This window comes from Microcebus murinus, chromosome 16 (genome assembly GCF_040939455.1).
Source record: "Microcebus murinus isolate Inina chromosome 16, M.murinus_Inina_mat1.0, whole genome shotgun sequence".
NCBI lineage: Eukaryota > Metazoa > Chordata > Mammalia > Primates > Cheirogaleidae > Microcebus > Microcebus murinus.
Genome location: NC_134119.1, coordinates 1,953,933 through 1,976,917, shown reverse-complemented (window position 1 = coordinate 1,976,917; position 22,985 = coordinate 1,953,933). Strand labels below are relative to the sequence as shown.

Genomic DNA, 22,985 nt, shown 5'->3' with positions numbered 1-22,985 from the left:
GGGCCTTGAACCTTTAACCTTGGACCAGATCTCGTCTCTGAAACTCAACTGGTTTTCTCTTCTCTCGACAACAATTTCTAAAACGCCGACAGCCGTGTGCCGGGACCAGCTGCAGGTGAGTTGCAGCCGCCCGCTTGCGGGATGGAGCCACTGCCCTGCTCCCTCCCTGGACGCCGCCCCAGGCACCTCGGCCCGGCCTCGGGTCCCTGCAGGCCTCTGTCCTTGCCCCTCGTCACTGGCCCACAAAAGGGCCACGGGCATCACTGACCAGCAGAACTTATACCGAAGCCAAAGCCCCGGTCCCAAAGCGGGCCTCGGGGCCCTTGGTGGCGGCACGGCCGGACGGGAGCGGAGGGCCACGCTGCCTCGGAACACGGGGAGGAGCTTTGGCCGCACACTCGCCGTCCCCGAGCAGCTCTGGGATGTGGCCAAGGCACTCATGGCCGTGACGGTGGTGTCCTCTAGGGGCGGCCCACAGGTGGCTGCAGCTCTGGGGGCAGGAAGGGCCAGGACTCCCCTGGAGGCCGGGACAAGGCCGCATGGCCAGTGCACGGTGGCTGGGCCCCCACTCTGCACCTGGACACGAGGGGCTGGTCCTCCTCTTGCGGCCACCAGAGCTGGGGGGCAAGCCTGTGGCTCAGGATCACACGCTGAGTTAAGAGAGAAGGAGAGTGGAGTGTTTGGTTTCACGTGCAATTCCCTGGCACTTGCATCCAGTGAGCAAAACTCTCCACGGGGCCCGGCCCTGGCAGACCCTGCACACGGTCCATCACCGTCGGGCCCTTAGTTCTGGGGGGTCGCCTGTGGGGTCACCCAGCTATGTGGTCACCCATGGTGAGCATCGAGCGGGAGCCTGCAGGTCCTGGACGGGCTCAGGGAGCCGCACGTGTGGTATGATGCCCACAGAGCACCTGGCCACACCTGCATGGCCGGCGCAGATGCTCAGGAGCTGGGACCGAGGTGTCCCGGCGGACAGAAGGAGGGAACAGCGTCCCAAGACCACGGGACAACACTGGCAGGTCTTCCCTGGAGCGAGACGTGCTGTCTGCCGGAGCCTTGCTCCACCGCGGGTGTCCTTCGTAGAGAGGTCACTGGGCCGTGCGTTCCAACAGGCCGAGGTGTCTGTCTGCACGGAAACTCCGGGAATGGGTGCGTGGCCCCCTGGGCCGGGGCTCAGCGCCCCGTGGCCCCCAGCCTGGGCACCGCCTTTCTGTTAACTGTAACCAGGAAAGAAGCTGCGGTGCCCGATCACAAATAGACGCAAAACAGCTGCATCTGCCTTTGTTTTGTTCCTGCCAGAAATCCGCCGGAACAGCCTCCGCCTCCCTCCCGTCTCCCTCCGTGGGCCGCCGTTTCCTGCGCGGCGTGTCCACTTTCCACGCAGACGCCCCTCGCATGCCTCTCCCCGCGCCCCGGCCTTGTTTCCCGAGTGCTCCCGGGTTGGATGCAGAGTCTCTCCACCCCTCCGCAGGCTCCGGGCCCTCCCCGGCGTGCCTCCGCCCCAAGCGTACCCCTGGCCGCGGTGCGCCGGCGTCGGGTGTGGACGACTTCGGTCTCCAGCCACACTCCGGGGCCAGGGGCTGGAGAGTGGACGTGGCCACCCCCCACCTGGGAGCTCGGTGGACGGGGTCAGGCCGACACACCTGCACGCCCTCACGCTGAGCAGAGCAGTCCCTGCACCCCTGTCCCCTGCTGTTCCCCGGCAGGCGTGGGACTGTGTCTGCCCCTGACCAGCCCGTGCCGGACACTGCGCAATTTAAGCTCACGCCTGTCGCCTCTGTCTCCTCACAACCAGACACCGCTGCAGCTTCCATTTTACAGGTTGGGAAACTGAGGCACAGGGGCCGAGCCGGGGTCACACGTCTGGGGCCGTCTGCAGACAGGATGTGCGTTCCCGCCACCCTGGAAGGTACCTCTGCCTCCAGCCTGCGTCCCTGCGCCACAGCATCATGGGAAAGAATTCACAAGGTCATTTGGCAGAACGCTCGGCGGCTCGGCTATTTTAAAGCTAAATATCAGACCCTCGGAGAGGCCGGCTTGACTGTAATAGCACAGGGCTGCAGCGGCGGTTTGGGACGAAATGTCAGACCGCGGCCTTGCCCAGGAGCAGCCGCTAAAAATAGCTGGGCGCCGTTCCCCGGGCAGCAGGGCGGGTTCCGGCTCTCGTTCAGCTCCATCCTAGGACACTGGGGGGCTGTCCTCGCGGCCCCCCACTCCCCAGCGGGGCCCGTCCCCGTGTCCTGGCAGGGCGCTGCCCCCATCGCTACCCCTTCATCTCCTCCAGCGGGTCATGTGTGTGTGGCTCGGTGTTTTTACAGCGTGTTGGGATAGAACACGCACCCTGACAAATGCACCCACCTAAGTGCTGGGCGGCTTCTCCCGGGCTGGCGACCCCGCGTGACCAGCGCCCAGGACACGGCACACGGACGACCTTCCCTCGCCCCGAAAGCTCCCTCAGCCCCCCCCCCCGCAACCCCCTTCCCTCCCCACGGGGTGACCGGACTCCTCAATTCCAACATTCTAGATCCGTTTTGCCCGACTTTGAACTTCGGGGAAACAGAACCTTTCATGTCTGGCTTCCGTAGCTGCCGTGACGTTTGCGAGACCCGTGCATGCCGTGTGTGACTGCAGGTGGCCCTTCTGTGTTTCGTGCTCCGCTGGGAGTAGGCGCCGCGGCAGGCTCGCCCATTTGCCCGTGTTCGGCGGGTTGGGGGTTGCTCAGGCACTGCGTGCGGGCCACACTGGAGCTTCCTGCCCACGTTGGGTGCACGTGCACCCGCTCCACGCCGTGCACCTGCAGGGACGCCGCCTGGGCCGGCACAGGTGTGCTCACAGCGTGGGCAGAAAGGGCTGGGCGGGCTTGGAGGGGCAGGCCTACCTTCCGTCCCCACACCCCGCGGAGGGTGAGTTCGAGTTTGACCCCTGACCTCGAGTTTGCGCCTGACCTCGGCACTTGGCAAGTGGCGAGTCCCTTGGGCTGCAAGCGAGGATGACGCGCGTGCCACCTCTCAGGGACGCGGAAGGGACTGGGCGAGGAAGCGCGTGTACCGTGTCCGGGACGGCAGCAGCGTGGTCGTGTTCGCCGATCTCCCTCTGTTACTCTGCTCGGCTGGGGAGCCGCGTGGCCGGTTCGGGGTTCGCCCTTTCGGCCGCACCTCTGGTCCGCTTTACTCTCAGTTCCGTCCTGTGCAGGTCAGGTGGCTCACGAAGCCCGGGGTCCCTCGGGGTCCCCCAAACACACAGACGCGGGCGGAACGGCTTGCAGGGCCAACTTCCTGAGCACCGGGCCTCCCAGGTGAGTGGCCGTCCGCCTCCTGCCCCGGGAGGCGGCTGCACCAGCCCTCGGTACGCGATCCCTCCTCTGCCGCCTTTTCATTTTCCCCGTCCAGACGTGTCCGCAGCCTCCTAAAGAACGTTCGAGAAACAGCGACTGTCCTGCAGGGGTTAGCGCCCACTCCTCACCCCCGGATCCCGGACGCCGGGTGGGCGCTTACTCTGCCGCCCTGCCTCTAGGGAGCACCAGCAGCGCCCGGGCGCAGGGAGCCACGCGGGGTGCTGTTGCCCGTGTCGGGTGGGGCGCTGGGGGTGCAGAGGCGGCTCCGGGCCGCCCCGTGCCAACCCTGTTCCTGCAGGGACAGCGCCTCGCCAGAGAGGCCGGCTTTGGCCGGATCCGCGATGGCGCGTGCTCGCGGGGCCCGCCACACCGCCCCTGCCGGCCCCTCTCCTCGCGTCTGGGTCCCCTCGCCCCGTGCAGGGAGGGACAGGCGGACGCCGGACAGCGCGTCGTCTCCTGACGCGCCGTCAACCGCGGCTCCCGGGAAACGCTTCGGAAGGAAGGAAGGACGCGTTTGGCGGGACAGTGACAGGTGGGCGGAGCCGCCGGCCTCCGTGTGTCCCCGCTGGCAGATGTCACAGCCGACACCAGGCACGCCTGTGCCCGTGAGTGCCGAGGACACGCGCCCGGCCGGCCTTCCCGCGTCACCTGCCTGGGCGCTGTCACTCCCACTTAGGGAGGAAGGGCCAAGGCCAGGGCACTGGGCTCGGGAGGGTGGCGGAGCCGGGCTCTGGGGTGGAAACCCGGGAGCGGCTGGGGTGTGAGCGTGGCTGTCAGCCGCGCCTTGCTCGGCTCCGCGGGGCCTGGCGGGGACCCCGCCCCGTCCCCGGCCCGCCGAGGTTGGGGGCGTTTCTTCCCGCAGCTCCGCAAGCATTGCGGCCTTCCCGCCCCAGCTGAGCGCGTGTGACCGGTCCGAGGCCGGTTTGTTAATTTCTACCCGTGTCCAGCGAGCGCTGGGTCCAGTTTCGTGGGAGTGCTACGCTGCCTGGGGCAGTTGAGGGGGGTTGAGGGTCTGAGGGGACTCCCGCGTCCTCCCCGGTCCCTCCTTGCGTCCCCCCTGCCCCCGCCGGCTCTGTGGTGCTCTGTGGTCCTCAGGATGCTCGTGCAGCGAGCAGCCAGCGTGCCGGACGCAGAGGGGCCGGGGCTTCCAGGCCCGTCCAGCCATTCCTCGGACACGGCAGAGGACATTCACCCGTCACCCCGCACCCCTCCTGAGCCTCTGCAGTGCTCCCTTCGCAAGCAGCCTCCCGCCAGCGCCCAGGCCAGGAGCCGGGCCCTTCCCTAACACGCGCTTCGTAGACACCGGCGGATTGCAGCTGGCGTGGGGGGCAGCAGCAGAAAGGGCTGGGGCGGTGCGGGGTGGACGGCCTTCCTCACCCCCTCAGTGTCGGCTCCTTTCATCCCGGGGGCTCTCTGCCCCTTCCAGGGGAATGGCACTGCCAGGCTTTCCTTGCCGTAGAGGTAAAGTTGAAACTGCTCACGTGGAAAGATGGTGGCTAAGGACAGTGGCTAAGAGCCGTGGCTGGACGTGTGGGGGACACCAGCCCCTCCGCCCGCTGACTGGGGACAAAGGGAACAGGATTCCCGGTGACTCGGCCGTGTCTGCCTCGAGAGGCCCGAGGAGGCTGCTCCCGGGGTCGCTGCGACTCGTGTCTGCGTGGCCGGCCCCTCCCGTGCCCGTGGGCGTAGCGCGGAAAGCGGTTCGTAAACACTGACGCTCCGCACAGAGCAGGGCCGCCGTCACCGAGCAAATGTCACACGGTTACAGTCGGCACAGATTGCTCTCCACGGTCCGCACGGTGACACCGCGTGTGTGCCGCGCTCTGAACCTCCTCGAGCCTTCACGCCCATCGTGTCGCCTGATCCAGCTAATTGAACTTGAACTTGAACCGGAGCAAAGGAGAACCGTGGTAGATTAATCACGTCTGTCCCTTCCGCGCGGGCGGGAGGGCTGAGGGCGCCGGCTGCAGACGTGACCGAGAGGAGCCCGCAAGGACCCGCACCCTCTGCTCCCGATGAGTTCAGTGGAATCGGAAAGCCCCGGTGTGTGACTTGATATTGTGAACTGCTCAGGTCAGACTGCGGTCCGTCGTTCCCTGCCCTCCCTCTGACCCTTCCCCTAAGCCACAGCCCGAGAAAATGCGGCTCTGAGAGTTTTATGATAGCGAGTTCTTACAGGGACGGGTGTTCCCAAGGAGCTTTGCCGTGGGATCCCAGCGGCCAGCGCCGTGTGGCCGGGGCCGTCCCGGGCACCGCAGGACACACAGCGGTATCTGGCCCTGGCGGGGCCGTGACCACCCGGCACGTCTCCAGGCTGGTGTCCCCGTCAGTGGGGACCCGCCCAAGCGGTGACACCGCTGCAGAGCGTCTGCCCGTCCTGCCAGGACCGGCTCTGACAAGGGCGAGCGCAGGTCTGCCTGCTGTCCCCTCTGCGGTCACCTGGGGTCCCAGGGACGTGGCCCGTCGGCTCTGCGCCTCCCACGGGGACCTCCTCCGCCTCCAGGTGAAGAAGGGTCGGGGCCCGAGGGCAGGGAGGATGTCAGTCCAGGCAGGGGACTTTCTCCTTTCTCAGAAATCCCCAAAATCTAAGGAAGAAAACCAGGACATCAGAGGATCAACAACGTGTAGAAATTGCCTCGTCTCAGGTTCTGAGCACCCCCACACACACACACCTTTCCTCCGTGTGGCCCATGTGCGGGGTCCTGGGGACAGGGGGCTCCTCGTCCTCCTGGCGTGGTGCCGGGCCGAGGGGGAGGAGGGCCTTGCTCACATCGGAGCAGCCAGAGCCCCGTCCCAGGCAGCACCAAGGCCCAGCGTTCTGCACTTGGTGGGGCCCAGGGACAGGAGAGCTGGGTGCCGGGGCTGGAGCAGGGAGGCGGCTGCCCGCACGCCTGCCCCAGCAGAGTGGCCCAGCAGGAGCGTCAGGGCAGACGTGGCTGGTGGGCACTTCACTTTGGTCGTGCGCCTCGAGCACTTACAGACAGAGACGCTGAGAGTTCTGACGTCAGCACGGGCCAGAGGAAGGGTGTGGTCATTCTGTGTGCACCTGCGGGGTCGCCTTAAGTTCAGGTCAGGCTGGGCACAGTGGCCACACCTGCAATCCCGGCACTTTGGGAGGCTGCGGCAGGAGGATCGCTTGAGCCCAGGAGTTGGAGGCTACAGCGAGCTGTGATGGCACCACTGGACTCCAGCCTGGGTGACAGAGTGACACCCTATCTCTAAAAAACAAAGAAAGAAAAAGAGCAGGTCCACTGCGGGTGGCATGAAAGCATTATTATTGACATGCGTGCTCACATGCACACAGACATGCAGATGCACACACATGTATGTCCTCCCATGCACAGAGTTCTTTTTCCACATTAATCCTCTGGTGGATCCTGCGAGAGAGTCACTGAATTTCAGACGGGGACCAGTGCTGAGAGGCTGAAGGGCAGGGGGGCTGAGGGAGGGGCAGCTGCTGCAGTTGGGGTGCCTGTCGGGTGCCCAGGAAGCCCCAGAACCATGGTAGCCACTGGGCGCAGAGCCCCGGGGTCGAGAGAGTGGGTCGGGCAGAGAGGGGGGCCAGGGGAGCAGGTGCACAGTCCGCTGTTGAGACGTGTGAGCAGTGTACCCAGCTTGTTTGCCCGAACTCAGTAGCCGACGGTCTCGAAGAGCTCTTTTCCCCACCAAATAGGGCGGGATTGCCAGAAATAAGCTCCTTGCCCTAAAAAGGCAAAGCTCTGCAGCACAGGGTGGGCGGGGCAAGGCACGGGGACCAGCGCGTCTGCAGTTCCAGAGCCGGGGCTGGTGTTGCCCTCCCGAGTCCAGACGGGAGAGGGCGTCCCTGCGCCACCCCCTGCAGTGGCCGGGCTACGTCCTCTCCGATTGTGAACGGTGGGGCCCCGCAGGCACAGCCGCCGTGCACCGGTCTGTGTCTAAGCGTCGACCGGGTCATTCGTAGCAGGACCGTCGTCACAGCGGTGAGGAGCCGCGACTCCTCTGAGGGTCAGTGTGGTCAGTTGTGCCGTCGTGGGTTTATGCTGCCGGCGTTGGCAGGACGTTGTATGGAAAAGCCACAGTTCTGCCCGGAATGCCTCCCTGCTGGAGGAGTGCGTCCACCACAGAGTCCTTTAAATGCACCCGCAAAAGAAGAGGGCAGGAAGGCACGGTGCGGCCTGCAGACGGCCCGTGCCCGGGTTCACAGCATCGCCCGGGCACCCGTCCCTGCTTGTCACAGAGGACCGAGTGCCGGCATTAGCGGAAGCTGGTGAGAAGTACTCTGAACTCTTTGCACTCACCTTGCAACTTCTGTGAGTCTTACACTGTTTCAAAATTAAAACATAAAAATACACCCTTTTTTAGTTCCATTCTCGTTCATTGGATAGCACCATAGTAGACAGATTTCTTGGGCTGAACGACAGATTCTCTGATCCACCCTTTGACGAAAAGAAACCAGAGTCTCCCAAACCAGTGAGCCTCCTCCGCCTCTCGCCCTCTCCAGCCCCGACATCTTCCGTTTAAAAAAATTTTAAAAATCCCTTCTTTCTCCCGTGAGTGTTGACATTTGTGCAGAAGCCTCCGGGCCGGTTTCCACGCCAGCTTTGCGTGGCCGGTCGTTTTCCGAATGACAGCCCTGTGGGGTTTAGGCGCAGGTGTCCCTTCTCTAGTCCTCGAGGGGCATGACTTCCCGGCTGTGTCCTGACACCCGTCGCTCGGGCGCCCCCTGTGTTACCTAACCCCGCTGGAAGGTTCCGGCGACCGGAGACCCAGGCTGCAAGAGCAGATGTTTGGGCGGAGAGCTGAGCTGCCGCGGCTGTGGTTTTGGAGGAACTTCCGTGGATGTTCAGAGGCCACCGGGGAAGAAAGGGTCAGAAGGGGCCAGTTCGGGCAGCCCCATCCGCGCCAGGCAGCTCAGCAGGGCGGTGTCCCTGCCTCAGGGGCCCAAGCCGCTCCCCTCCCGCAGGGCCCTCTACCGAGACTGAGGAGGTGGCGGGAGGCGGCCACAGGTCGCCCGGACGTGGCTGTGACCCCAGGAAGTGTTTCGCTGCCGCCCAAGAGCCCCTCGCTGAGCCCTCCCCACCTGCGGGGGCCAAGGACGAGAGACAAAGGGAAACGGGTTGGTCGCGTGTCTGTCTGCCGTGTGCTTGGCGCTGTGCTGCGGCCACGGCTGAGCCCCGCGTTTCCTCTTTATTTGCTGATACGTTCGTATTGATTAGCGGCTGGAACAGAGAAGCCCGGAGTTCCCAGGGGCTCTGCAGGCTTCTTTCTCCCTGCTCGTGTGACCGCCCACCGCAGGTGTCCCCTGCCCGCCCTCCACTCCTTCTGTCTCCAGCCTCCCGGGTGCCGCGGCCGGGCCGGACGCACGTCCCTCCCGCTGGCAGCCCAGAGGGAGGCACCGGGCGGAAGAGCCGCCCTGTGACCCAGGGGAGGCGGCGCGGTGTTTGGCGGCCAGCTGCCCGGCTCTGCCGCACAGGCAGTACTTCCGTTACTTCTGTTTCACAGGAACAGCAGACAGAAGGTTCCAGAAATGAGCAGGCTTGCCCAAAGGCACGTGCTAGTCCCTGGGAAGTGCGTGTGGACCTGGCCGTCCGTGCCAAGGTCTCGGGTCCCCTCGGCCCCTCTTCCCTGACGGTCGTCACCCAGGTGGCTCTGTCCAGCACTCCCAGGTCCCCGCTGGGCGGCACACAGGAGGAAGCAGGAAGCCCGTTCCTGTTCTCCGTGGGAGGAAACAGGACCCGCTCAGCGTCCGTGTCCAGTGAGAGCGCGGGGGGCCCACTTGGTGCCAGGAAGCAAAGGCCACTCTCACAGGCCTGCCCTGGTCAGCGCTCCCGGCCGGCACCCCCTCCCCGTGGGACCCCTCGTGCGTTCGAGGGCCGGACCCACGTCCAGGTCGGGATTTCTCCTCCAAAGTGGACTCGTTTTTTTAAAAAGTTTAAATCGAGACCACGTCCCTCGGGTTCTTCCTTATGCTCCGGGGAAGATGATTTGTTCCCTGATTGTTAGCGGTGGATGATGGAGAACGTGGTTTCGGTTTCATTATTGCAGTTGTCATATTTCAGAACTTCCTAAATATAGCTTTATTTTTCCAATCCTGCAGCCTCACATCAAGATAAAAAGGTTTCTGTCAAAATCAAATGGCATGTCAATTTTAATGAGCAACGGAAAAATTAACAAATGTAACGTTCTAATCTAATTATGTTCTTTCGGAAAGCTTTCTGGAAACTGACTGCAGTCTGACTTGTCGAGCGTGGTCCCCCCGAGGCGCAGTGACGAGGGTGAGGGACCCTCCCCGGGACCCTCCCGGCCGCTCCAACGGGGCCGCCTTCGGCCTCCGTGGTCTCTCTGTCACACTGGGAGACCGGCTGGCGTCACAAACTTGCTCGAACTCCAATGCACACGGGGAAGTAAACAACTATCCGCGTACCCAAAAAGAGTCACAGCCTCACACACCCAGAGCCCAGAGCTGCCGGAACCTTCTAATGCGTTATCTCCCAACAAGGGGACACACCAGTTTTTAAACAAGAGCTTTTTTTTATATAAGCATGACACCTGTACTTTCTAAGCCGCCAAGCAGGGCTCTGTGCATGGCGGGAAGAGAACCCCCTCCGCCGTCTGGGAACCTGCTCACCGCCCTGCGGTTTGGGAGCCGGGCCTGCCGGGCTGTGTGTTGCCGGGGTCCTGCCCCCAGGGACTCCAGGGAGGGACAGCCTTGTGGAGGTGCCACGTGGGGCCCGTGCGGGCAGGTCATGCCCGGTCCTGGCTGCTCTGTGCCGGGTCGGGGTGACAGGACATCTCAGCCGTGGCGCTGGCAGAAGAGCACCGTGACCCAGAGCCCGGTGCCGCCTCCTCCTCCTCCTCTCCCCACCTCGCCTTTGCTTTTGTTTGATAGCGCTTTGGCTGTGGGGGAGAGCGATGGCATTCATTAGTGCCACCAGTGTTTCTCTGGGGTTCAGGGATAGTCCCAGCTCCTTCCCATAAAGATTTCACGGATTGGCTAAGAACAGGTCTCATCAAAGTAAATAATAAGTAAAGATGAGGAAATAGAGGGGGAGAAACGCAAAGTGCAGTGCGGGAGAGAAGAGGAGGCCACAGCCATGGGCGTGAAGACGGAAGACGGATGGTTCAGACGAGCTGGAAACTACCTGCAAACGAAGCGGCCAGCATGGTCGGGACTTGTGTGGTGCCGACGATCCAAGTCCGACTGCTCTAACTTTCTCGTAGTTCTTGGAGAGTGGATGGATGTGGACCTTGCTTTTGTGTTTTGTTTTATAAATGCATGGCCCTGACCCCTGGTTATTAAGGGTCACAGACAGCCCACACGGTGCGTTCCCCAATGCGGGGAGTCAGACATTATAGAAACGTTCCCAGCCCAGGCCACAGCAGAAGGCGTTTCCTGGTGGAGTGTTCGGTTTTCCCTTAGTCTTTTCTCCTCCTAATAAAGGTTTAATCCCGGAGACTGGACTTCATACCAGTAGGGAGGAATGGCCATTTTCAGGTGAGGCATTCACATTCCCTTCCTGAGCCCCAGAGCCACGTTTTTAGCCTTCTGTTGAGATCCTTTATGATTGTTTAAACTTCAGAAGTCTGGAGATCTTAGAGATCAGGAAGATAAATTTACTTAGATGTGTACCATAATTCTTGTTCCTCATATATTTTATATTGCACCATTTACATATGCTTTAAATATCCAATGAATTGTAATAAATGGGAACTCATAATGGAACTGGTAATGAAATGGATTATTCAGGTGATGCTGTTTTATTACGGTCTCATTATGGTTATATAATCCTTATTAAAATCTGGATCAAAGATGAATTTCTCACTGGAGGTGCTTCACAAGTACTTTAATAAATTCTATTTATTGCACAATCCCAGGGTGAATATTGGCTTTTATAATTCCATGCAAGCGTGTTGTAACATGGCATGGAATCTATCTATAGGAAATCTGTAGCATGAGTCCTTGGGAATTGGTGGCTTACTTTCAGAACTTTTTGCTCTTACTCTACCTTCCTTTATTAGAAGGGATGTTCACTGGGCGGAATGCGTTCGTAAGTGTGATTTCCCACCTTAAGCTGCTGTGAACGTTGCTCCCAGATGGCCCTTTCTTAGAATCTTGTTCTGACGCAGTCTGGGGTGGGTCCTCTGGCCAGGTAGAGTCATCGCTATGGAGAAGGGACGTGGGACTCTGCACGTCGCCCTCACCCTGCCTCCCCAGAAGGAGCAGCCAAGGGAGAATGACGGGGGAGAGCCAGGGAGGCCCCCGGAAAACAGGCTGCAGTCGGAAGGCTGGGCTCGCGGGAGGCTCCTCTGGGAGTGTTTCGCGTCAGGAAACACGCGGCTCCGTGCCCCAGAGCCGCGCTGGATGCAGGAGGCGGGGCTCGCGGCGTGTGAGCCTTGTCTGAGAGCCGGTGACGGACGTCCTGCTTCCCACATGGCCCAGCAGGAAGAGACAAACATCACGAGCGTCTCGCAGCCCTTTCGTCTTGTGGTGCCGTAGCCGCCAGCCCGGGGCTGTCCACGACACGGGTGCTGAATGCGTGTTCGAAAACGCGAACGGCTCCAGCAGCCGCCGTCGGGACAGTTGCCTGCCATGCTCACCGTTCATCTCCAGGCCCCCGTATGTGTGGACCAAGGGAAGCACAGGTCTTCGGGGGCTTGGAATTCCATACCCATTTCCGCTTTCTGAGTAGAGGGAATGGAACAGTAAACGGCACGCTCGATCCAGCCTGGGGAGACTGAGTTCCAGACCCCGGACTCACCAGTGGGGAGACCTCCTCTGGCCTCAGTTTTTCCACCTGTGAAATGGGTATAGCAAAAGGACTCACCTCTGTTTGTTGTTAGGATTAAAAGTGTTGACATTAAAGTGCTAGAATTTCTGGCACCTGATGGTGTGTGTTGTATTGAATTAACTTAATAAGCATACTTTCTTGCAAGGTGCTGGCAGGCCATCCCTGGGGCTGGGGAGGAGGGCAATGGGTACGGAATTCCAAGCCCTCGAAGACCTGTGTTTCCCTTGGTCCACACGTACGGGGGCCTGGAGATGAACAGTGAGCATGGCAGGTAACTGTCCCGACGGCGGCTGCTGGAGCCGTTCACGTTTTCGAACACGCATTCAGCACCCGCGCCGTGGACAGCCCCGGGCTGGCGGCTACGGCACCACAAGAGGAAAGGGCTGCGAGTCCGTCCCCTCCACGGGAAATGGAGGCACCTCCTGGTCCTGCCATGCAACCCCTGCCCCACCACGTGCCACGTGTGGGCTGTGGCAGCCATGCCGCCGAGCCCCAGCGGGCAAGAGCCTCTGAGGGGCTTTGAGGTGAGGCAGGTCCCAACCTGCGGCCTGCGCCAGCCCGGCATGGCGCTCTCCAAGAGCAGCTGCAAATAGATGCGGAAACTCGCTCCTGCCGGCATCGGCCTGGGGAGCACAGCGTTAGAAGCAGGATTTAGATGAACCTGCTCACTGGTACAGTGAGGATTGCCGGGGGTGTTGGCGTCTGCTCTCATCCCCTGCACTGCTCAAGCGAGGACAGCGGAGGGGCTTCAGCCCTCGGTCGGGAACGTGTCCGACCGTCTCTCGCAGCGACGCCTGCGACCGGCCCCGGGCCCTTCGCCGTCCTAGGAGGAGACGCCGACAGACACGCGTGTGCAAGCAAAGCCCAGAATCTGCCGCCCTCGATTCCCAACTGCACGTGAGGACATGCCCGTGACGTCACCCTGAGTCACGCAGAGCAGGACTCCGCAGGGCCCTCTGCACGCAGGCGCCCCGGTTCCGCCAGCCCCTGCAGCTCGGGGGGCGTTTCTCGCTGTCCCCTGCCTGCAGGCAGGCCCAGGCCTGAACCAAACCCAGTGCTGGAGTCTCTGCTCTTACTCGGGCTTCACGGGGGAGGGACACCCCCTCCAAGGTGTCCGATGGCCCCGGCACCCCGATAAACGCGAGGCGCCGAATATGGAAATGGAGCTGAGCATGGAATGGGCCCCGTTTGTTTCTGCGCCCAGAGACCCTACATCTGACCCGGCCCCTCGTGCCACCTGCCACCTGCAGCCGTCGTTAGAAAGCCCCGCTCCGCGCTACAGGTCAGTGAGAGCAAGTCCAGGCAGTGGAAGAACTCGGGTGCGTGGAGGGGAGATGTAACCGGGAAAACACAGGAGCGGTGCAGGTGGCAAATCAGCACAGAAAGTGCCCTGCCACCCTGGAATCGGTTGCAGCAAACCACGCGCTTGCTGCTCTGCTCAGCAACGTCTTGAAGTCTGGGGCCTCGTGGAGCTCTGGGGAGACGCCCCCCCCAGCTGTGCCAGAGGATCACAGGGGCGACCTGGCAGCGTCGGTGGGTGGGAAATGTGCACAGGTTGGTTTTCTAAGCCGGATAACCGACTGCCGGAGGAACAGCACCCACGCGCACAGCTCCGCCGGTCAGAAGCACGCATGGTGTAGCTGGGCTCTCCGCCCACGGTTTCCTGGGCTCCGGTCAAGGTGTGGGCAGGGGCTGCAGCTCGTGTCCAAGACTGGGGTCCACTTCCTGCTGGCCACGGGCCTCTTCTGCGAGGATGCCAGCATCATGGAGCAGCGAGGGCCCCCGAGCGAGACGGGGCCACGCGGAGGAGGAGGAGGGGGCACAGGTGGGGAGGGCCGGTGGGGAGATTTGGTGTGGCTGATGTCCGGGCTGGGGGCCACAGCAGAGCAGCCAGGGAGCAGCAGGAAAGGATTGTGGGACGGGCCTGGGGGCCGGCAGGGAGCAGGTGGATGGAAGGATCGGGCCCCGGGGGCTTCCGTCCCCACCTCCACGGTTGCGGGGGGCAGCAGGTGAGCCCTGTCCCGCTGCTCTTAGGATGTGTCTCCCAAGCCCTGCAGCAGAGGCAGTTCAGAAGCTGAGCCAGACACGGCCCGTTGATCCCCCTGGGCAGGGGAGAGGTTAGTGCCTGAGAGGGGCAGGCCGTCCACGAGGACAGTTTACTCCCTCTGAAGAACGGGAGGCCCCCGCCCCACGGCAGGCCGGACAGAGGACGCCAGGGCCCCGCAGGAGGCCGAGCCAGGTCCTCGTGGACAGCCCCATGGTCGTGGGGCCGGCGGGGGCTCCGCAGACCCGGCGTGTGCAGGGGGGGCAGGCAAAGGCGTTTGGAACCAAAGATACTTCCGGAAGATCAACCCTGTGCAACGAGAAAGGAGGGTTGGGTTCTGTCCGGGCCTCCCGATTCCCACGTCTGGCCGCCTGCCCGGCCGACGAGGGCTTCGGGAGGTGGATCTTGCTGCTCCCCCCAGTTCAGACGGGACCCGCGTCTGCGTGTTAGGAGGCACACGGGCTGAGCTGCCGCGCCGGCGTGTGCGGCAGGAGGCAGGCGTGAGACGGCATAACTCAGCGTCTATCTGAAATCATTGTTTTAATCTCACACTTGAATATCATCATTTAATTTGTACATTCAGCTGGAAATATTGGTTTTGGGAGGCATTTATTCCGTGCATTATGTAAAATTCTATTTGCACTCTGCTATGGAAATATTACTTTGTGGCTTAAAATATGGTTGAGATTGTTCCATTTTTTCTTCTCACGTCCCCTGCGGATGGTGGGAGGGCGAGGGGGGGGTGTGGGGTGCACAGGCTTCCCTGTGGGGCTGGGAGGGACGGGGCTGGGACAACAGTGCGGGTGGGGGGCGGTTTGTAAGGACACGGGAACCGTGGAGACAGCTCCCAAGGGGGGCAAGCTTGATCCTCAGACCCCCCACCAGCTGCCCACGAGACCTCGGTCCCCCAGGGGGCCCGGCTGCCAGGCTGGGGCCGGGACGCAGCTAGTGAGAAGGGAAGGGAGAGAGGGAGGCGGGGAGGGGAGGAAGGCCACGCCCAGAAAGAGCAGGGCACGCAGGTGACTCCCTGGTGTCCTGTCTTACAATAAATCATCATCGCAGTGATTACGGACGGAGGGGGAGGAGCAGACACTCGTGGGCTTTGACGGTCCACAAATCAAGCAGGGCCCCCCCTTCTAACACGCCCCACCCCGGCTAAGGCCACGCCCCAGCACAGCAGAGGAAACAGCAGTGCCCCTGAGATGCAGTCTGTCCTAAAGTATGTAATTGGGACATGTGACCACAGAATCGCATGCATGTACATACGTGTGTGCACGTGTGCCTACAACACAGTCACACGTAAACGTCCGGAGACATCGTTCACCCCGTCTGGGAGGGATGCCCGCGTCGGGTGGGGAGAGGCCGGGATGCGCGGATCGCCCTGCACCGCTGGTACAAAAGTGCCAGCCGCAGGGTGCTTCGCTCTGGAGACTGCAGGCGTGTTGGAAGTATCCGTGCCAGCGCTTGGGCCATGTGTGAAGCGGGAGACGGCGGGCACTCGGAGGGAGGTACCCGAATTCCGTGCCTAATTCCCGTAAAATGCAGTAATCGCCGGGAGTGCCGGGTGCCTTCCGTCACGTGAGCCCGGCTGCTGGCCTCGGGGTTTGGTTCAGTTCCAAACTCTTCACAGGAGCGTTCAGTGCCCCGGGAAGTGCTGGGTGGCGCCCCGGGTGAGGCCCCTGTCCAAGGAAGATCTTGCAAAGCCCCCGCGGATGAGCAATGGCAGCTCAAAGGGACTGTGGAGAGATTTTTCTGCTTCTAACATCCGACTTTAGGATAAAGTTTTCTAGGACTTGAGGGACTCTAGGTGGTAAAGCGGGTGCCAGTTTATTTCATGTGCTATGTCCTGGGGGGCTCAGTGGCTCCCGGTGTGCTGGCCAGAGCTGCTCCCTGAGGTCAGGGGTCAAATGAAAAGGCCATTCAGGTAAAACCACCCCCCGTAGCTCCCTCCCCGAGCTCTGGAAGCCGGTGTCGTCCTTGAGTTTCCTCCCCAGCGTGTCCGTCACAACCCGTCAGAAATGGAAGAGAGGGCGGGAGGAGAGATTTGACGATTCCCCATCGCTAACTAAAACAGCTTATTAGCTGCCATTTTACCTGTGTGCCCAGAAACTTCCAGAAGGGAACCGTGAGTGTCCCTACCACTGTGAGTGTCTCCAGAAAATAACTAAACACCGTCGTCATCACGATCCATAATTCCGGGTCACCCGCGTCCCCTGTGCGTGAGCGGCTGCGTGGAGGACGCATGTGGCAGTCGTGGCACCGGGAGAGGAATGGCGGGCGGGCGCCCAGGCCCCGTCTCCGGCAGGGCTCAGACTCCCCCGGGAGTGGCCAGGGGCAGCTCTGGCCTGGTGGCCGGCGCCCTCTGCTGCTTCCCGGGTTGCGTTGACCACATGGGGGGGGGGCGGCGCTTCTGTTTTTAGCCATCACTCTGGGCAATTTTGTATCTGTAAAAAAAAATTCAGTAGAGCTTTGAAAAGTAACATGGCCTAAGAAACACTGGGGTGCTCACCATGCAGAATTGGCAGATGTTAATATTTTATGACGTTAGCTCCAGATTTTTAAAGGAAGTAAGACTATGTTACGGAAAAGGTGCGTTCCCCACGTCCCCTTCCTTCCGCAGAGACAACCTGTGGGCTGTGGCATCTCTTCACCGCGTGGTGTCCTTCCGCTGTGCCGTGTGTGCAGGGAAGTTGTGCGAGGATTCCGTGTGGGCTTATTTAAACCGTGTAAATGGTGTCATTAGTATCGTTCCAGAACGGGCCTCGTTTTGGACGAAACGCTGCAGGTTTGAGTCTGCACACTGGTGCACATCACGCTCCTGCAGCTCAGCGCAGCCAGGGTGTTCCTCTGCGCAGAGGCCGGGCGGCGTGGCCTCCGTGATGTCCCACCACCCTGCCCACGGTGGGCCTGGTCCATGTCCGCTGAGATCACTCCGTGCCTCTCTCCGGGGAAAACCCACGAAATCGAAGCAGCCGGGAGGGCTGAGCCCACCCCCAGAGGGAAGCAGGGCTGGGGGCTGCCTTGGCCCCGCCAGACTCCGCCGCGGCGGGGAGGGAGGCTTGGCCGGGCCACCGAGGGGGGTGAGCGGACTGGCTGTCGGTGCGGCCAGACACGCCGATCCCCACCGACTGACTGACAATGTAATAACGATAGAATTAAAGTGGGCGATCCATGTGATGGGCTTCAATCATCCCAAAACCATCCCCCGCCCCCAGTCCAAGGAAAACTTGTCTTCTGAGAAACGGGTCCCGGTGCCAGAAAGGTTGGGGACGGCTGCTCTGCCGTGGCTTCCTGGGCGTGCCGGGCCAGGGCAGTTGCACGGTGGACCTCCCCAGCCTACGGCAGGGTCGTCCCTCCACCTCCCCCCAGCGCTTGGCGGTGTGGACACTGCGTGTTTCCAGTCTGAGGATGGTGAAGTCAGTTATTTCATTGCTTTAATTTGCGGTAGATACGCTCTTCGTAGTCGCAAGTTAGGAGGTTCTGAAATATTACAGTGTTCCGTGATCATTGAAAGTGACGACCCTTGTAATGGACAAATGTGTTAATATTTTGCCCGACGTTGGGGAACTCTTTATGTCGACGTAAGAAAAAAAAAAAGTCCTTTACGGCCGAGTAATCTTTTGGAAACACGTGGGAGAATATTCGTAAGTGGAAAATGCAGGCAGGGTTTTCTGTTCCTCTTAATAAATAACTCCTGCGTCGTTGTGTTTGGTGAGTGTGGGTTGTCCCAGGTGGAAGCTGGGGTGTAGGGACGGGAGCACTGGAAGTGGGTGACATGACTCCTGTCAACGGTGTCTGAAGTTCCCCTGATGCAGAGAAGTGACAGTTTCTCTTGCTAGTGAAAGTTTGGATGGAGGTGTTTGGTGGAGTGATAAAGATGTTGCTAATTTCACGAATGTCACTTAGCTCTGCTAATTTCTCAACCTTAATAGGATTCATTTGTCACTTACGACATTGCCAAACCAAGCCCTATTTCCTTTCTAGTGTCAGCTATGAGACTTTTAGAAAAAAATAAAAAAAGACAAGGTTGATGGCACCTCCGTGATCCGTTTGTGGAGCGGAGACAAGGGCTGGGAGAGGCGGGCAAAGGTGGACGTGGGCGGCCAGGTCACTGCGCCGGACGCAGGAGCAGGCTCTAAGGCTCTGTTTTCTTAGATGGGTGTGTTGCCCGTAACCCCGCAAGTGTAAAGCGGCCTCGTCTAAGGCCTGTCACTGAGACGGCACCTCCTTGTCCTGGTGCCGCTGAGTGAAACCCCCAGAAAACCGCCCCTCCAGGCTGGCACCCACAGCAGCCACTTCCAGGAACCTTCGCTCCGCTCGGATTGCTGGGAGCAGCTCCGACCCTGACCCGGGTTCTTCTGTCCTGCAAGGAAGCGTCCTCTGTCCCTACGGCAATGTGGCCGCACGACCCCCAGGGCCCCACACCCGGTCCTGGCCGTGCCCGGCCCCGGGGACCAGGCAGGTCTCTTTGGATCCTGGTTCCAAGGACGGTTCTGTCCCCTTTCCCCCAGGGACCTTGGCAATGCCTGTGTAGGGGGTGTGGGTGCTGCTGGCATTCATGAGTCGGGGCCGGGGACCCTGCCCACACCTTCAGGACACCGGCAGCCTCACGACAGAACCGTCCGGCTCCGAATGTCGCCAGTGCCGAGGTGCTCGGCTTTCCCAGATGGAGGGTGTGACTTTGGCGTCGGCTCCGTGAACCTTCTCTGCGGGAGCCAGAGGCGGGAGGAGGCTCGTGGGTGTGCGTCGGGGATGAAGGCCACACGCGTGACGACAACCCCCAGCGAAGACCCTTCCTGGGTCTCTGTGTTGGCGGAGCTGAGACCGCGTCTTGGCGGCCCGGTCGGGGGCAGACAGGGACGCCCGGCCCCACTGCCAGTGCGTGGCCACGCTCCGCCCCCCACCACGAGGACGGGCGGGACCGTTTCGGAGGAGGAAGTTGGAGAACAGCCCCAGGGGAATAGGACGGATCCGGGGCGAGAGTCTCACTGGCCAATAATTTGCTCGTGGAAATCGCCCGGCCTCCGCCCCGGAGGAAGGAAGTTGTTCGTAAGTTGCAGAACTTTCCGGTTAGGGACGGAACGTACTGCTGGGGTCTCGGGAGGGGAAATCAAGCTCGTGTTGAGAAATTAAATGTGCAGATGAACAAGTAGAGTCAACCAGCAACTGAGTCTCCCACAGGCCTTGGGGGCTCCGGCGGGCAGCGGTGCCCACCCCAACCCGCTGGGTCTGTCGGCCGCCGCGGAGGCCCCTGCCGGGCGCAGAGGGTCAGGGATCTTCCCGCAGTCTCAGGGACAGCGTGGCCACCAGTCACCCCCTGGTGTCCCCTGTGTCTCCTGCCGTTGACCGTGGGTCTGGGGGGGACACTGCCCCCCGTCCTCTGCACCCCCAGGGCCATGTGCATGGCTGACGTCCCCGGACACTTTCAAACACTTTGGCCATTTAGACTTTGGTCTAAAGAACCGTGTGCAGTAAGAATGTTCCGGAGCATTTGCTGCTGCAGACAGGAACAGGAGCAGAGTCTCTCACCACCCGAAGCCAGGCTTCCCGGCCGTGGAAGCAGCTAGAATTGTTTCTCGGGTTGGCCCACCTGCACGGACACGTGTGCACATGTGCACGTACGTACATGTGTGAACACATGAGTGCACACATAGATTGGCACCGCGTGGGGCACTCGAAGGGACCCCGTCAGTGCATGTGCACGTCTGTGCCAAGCAGTCTCCCGGCTCAGAGAAAGCTTTAGGTAAACGCTCGTGAAATAAATGAGAACCAAGCTGCCGTTTGCATGTGGGGCGCGGCCTCCTTGCGGGGTTCCCCTGCCACGTCTGGGTACGGCTCCAGGCCCTGCACCCGTGCCGAGGAGCGAGGCTGCACGAGCGGCGAGGTCCAGCCCCTGCGTGCAGCTGGAAACCCCCAGCACCGCGTAGTTGGCGGCCAGAGGGCCGATTTCACAGCAGGACGCCAGGAGGGCGGGGGAGGGCGCAGTGGGCGGACGGAGGTTGGGAACGGGGCCCTGCCTGGAAGGAAGGAGCCTGGAAACCTGAGGAAGGGGGCGAAGAGATGAGGAGGGAGGAGAGGCGCAGATGTGTTCGTTCCAGACGCTGAGATTAATCCCTCCCCATTACATACAGCTCCAGAATATTTTAAAATTAAATATTAAACTATCAAGTGAAGTTCTCGAGGCAACATTTTATTCAAATGAATTGCGTTTTAGTGGCTTAAAACATTATTAAAAAATTAAAGCATGTTTACAGAAACTTAAATTCTCAGGGTGCAGCAAATAAATTGCCTCTAAAAGCACCCGTTTTTAAGCAATTCGGAAATTAGGGGCTCCTGATTACACAGCCCAACCCCGGAGGATTTTAAAGAACAGGTAACCGGTACTCCCCGACTCTTATTCTTCTAGAAAGAAACAGCGCAGATTAGGAAATGAAGAAAGGAGGGATTGGAGTACTACAGGGATGGGCAGGTGATTGGAATATTGTCATTGAGCCGGTGGGTGAAGAGGGCTCGTTCGGGGAAATGAATCGGGAAGATAACGGAGCGGAACCTTCAGGAAGCAGGAGCTGAGTATTAATATCTTGTCACGGGAAATTGCAGGCGGCCGCGGCTCTCTGGGGACAGGCGGTGGGAGGCGTCGCAGGGTGGAGCCCGGTGGGATTGTGCTCTCTCCACCCACGGCTCTGCGAGTGCGTCTCGCCCCAGAGATGGGCAGCATCACTCGCTGCTCCGTGGCGTGCGGCAAGGAGCCGTGTTCCTGGGTTCCCGGTCTGAGAAACAGCGCTGTGACCCCAGGCTGAGCCGAGAGCAAGAAGGGGAGCGGATACAGACCCCGCCGCCCCCAGCTGCTCCCCGGCCTCGCCAGCCCCTGACGGTGCCTTCTCCACTGTGACCACGCGGGTCGGAGCTGTGAACTTCTCAGATTCGGTCTCCCTGCCACCTGTCCCGAGCGGGTCCCAAAGCTGCGCTGCTGTTGCCGTGTCACACTCTGCACATACGTGTATCAGATGTGCACAGTCGGGATCCTGAGACACATTCCCTCCGAGAGGAGTGACGTGCCCAGGGCTGTGAGCTTTCCTCTGAAGACAGAGCTAGGGTGTATCTGCAAACCACCAGGTCTGTTTCTCCCTCTTGCTCTCGGGTGGTTCCTTTAGGGTCAAGGCCTGGGTGGGCCGGGCTGACCCACGGCCGGGGCAGGACGCCGTGGGGTGGGGGGGCTTGTCCTCCCCGCCGCCCCGAGCGCAGCCGGGTCTGTTTGCCCGACGTCCTGCCCTCCTGGAGGACACACAGCCGCCTCTCGTCTTTGTGATGTATCCACCTCGGCGGCCGTTTGTGCAGAGGCTGAGACGGAGTTGATGTGATGGATCAACAATCGCACCCTTCACTCGGAAACTCCCCCGAAACAGCGATTCCATTCCGCATGGATTGGACCCGAGAGGAGAGTTAGGGGCTCGTTCGAGGGGCAGAGCACATTCCTTTATCACATTAAGTTTATTTAAATCACGGAGAACGTTCATTGTTAGAAACAATGCACACCCTCTTAAGGAACCAGCAGCCCCGCTCCAGGAAATGCGGCACAATCCCGCCTCTGACGGGATGCACGGGTTTGCAGTTGTGTGACGACTTGATGCCATGTGCCTTCCGCGGGGACAGCCATGAAGATTGATTACACATTGGAAGTGGCGTCAGAGAAAGATCCCGCATCGCGTGTGTCCGAGCTCGGAGCTACACCCCCCTCGTTCCGCTGCACCCCACGGGGGGGGGGGCCTGCCCCCAGCCGCCTGCCCCCAGCCGCCTGCCACTCAGGAACACGGGCTCCCGGCCTGTCTGTGGGCAGCACGCGTGACCACGTAAGCACGCCTGGGGCGGCTCGAGCTGCCGGCAGGAACGTGCATCTGGGCATCAGTGTCTGCAGCCCTGGATCTTTCTGGGACACAGACCCTCGGGCCAGGGGCCTGGGCAGGCTGGGGCTGTGCCCCCGCGGGCGCCCGTGTCTTTGCTGCCAGGATCCAGCGCACAGTGGAGAATCCCTCCACGGTGGAGAAGGAAGAAGTCATGGCGGGAGGCCCCAGGGGTGGGCGCGGTGACCGTCCTCCGTGCAGAGACCCTGTGTGACAGTCGTCACAGCACACCTGGGCCATCTGCATAGGCTTTCATTGAATAGAGGACGGGTCTTTCAAGAGAAAGGGCCAGAGTCCCCCAGGTGTGAACTGGGTGTTTTTCTTAGCTGAGCGCACATGGCCCTCGGGAGGCCTCTTCTCCGTCACGCGGCCCTGCTGCGGCCGAACGTCCCCGATTTCCGCAGCATCCTCTCCGACAACGGGCCGTCTGCAGCCTGCGCCCCAAACCCACTTATTACAGAGGCCACTCAGGCACACAGCCCACCTGCGTCTCGGATGCCCTCGGTGGCCGTCCCCAGCGCTCTGCCCCCAGGGCAGGTGGCCGTGGTTGTCCTCTGGGCTGTCCCAGGGGAGGAGGGTGCAGCGCTGGGGAGCCGTGGCGGCACGCCCTCCCGGCACTGCGCAGCCAGCTCGTGGAGGCAGCCCCATCCCGGCCTCAGGTTGGGGCCTGATGAATAGAAATGTCAGTGGAAATTGATTTTCAATTTAATCAAAAGAGAAATTTATCTCTGGGGCTTTCCCAGGGTAAGGTCATCCCTTGATGAGTCAGTGAGAATCTGATTAAGTTTTAACCTTCCTGTTGGGCCCTTCCTGGAGCCACGTGCACGAGCGAGCAGGCGTCCCAAGAACCGTGAGCTCCCAGCGAAAGGGCGGGACGGTTCCGGAGGAGAGGGCTCAGCGACCCGAACAGAAATGTCTCCCGCAAAGGACCAGAGAGT

At 61.2% G+C, this 22,985-nt stretch overlaps 1 protein-coding gene across 1 annotated transcript in view; it reads left to right on the top strand.

The window, feature by feature from the left end:
- Nucleotides 1-22,985, top strand: part of CDH4 (cadherin 4) — a 410,136-nt gene that overhangs the window by 180,862 nt on the left and 206,289 nt on the right. The gene's annotated exons all lie outside the window — the stretch shown is intronic.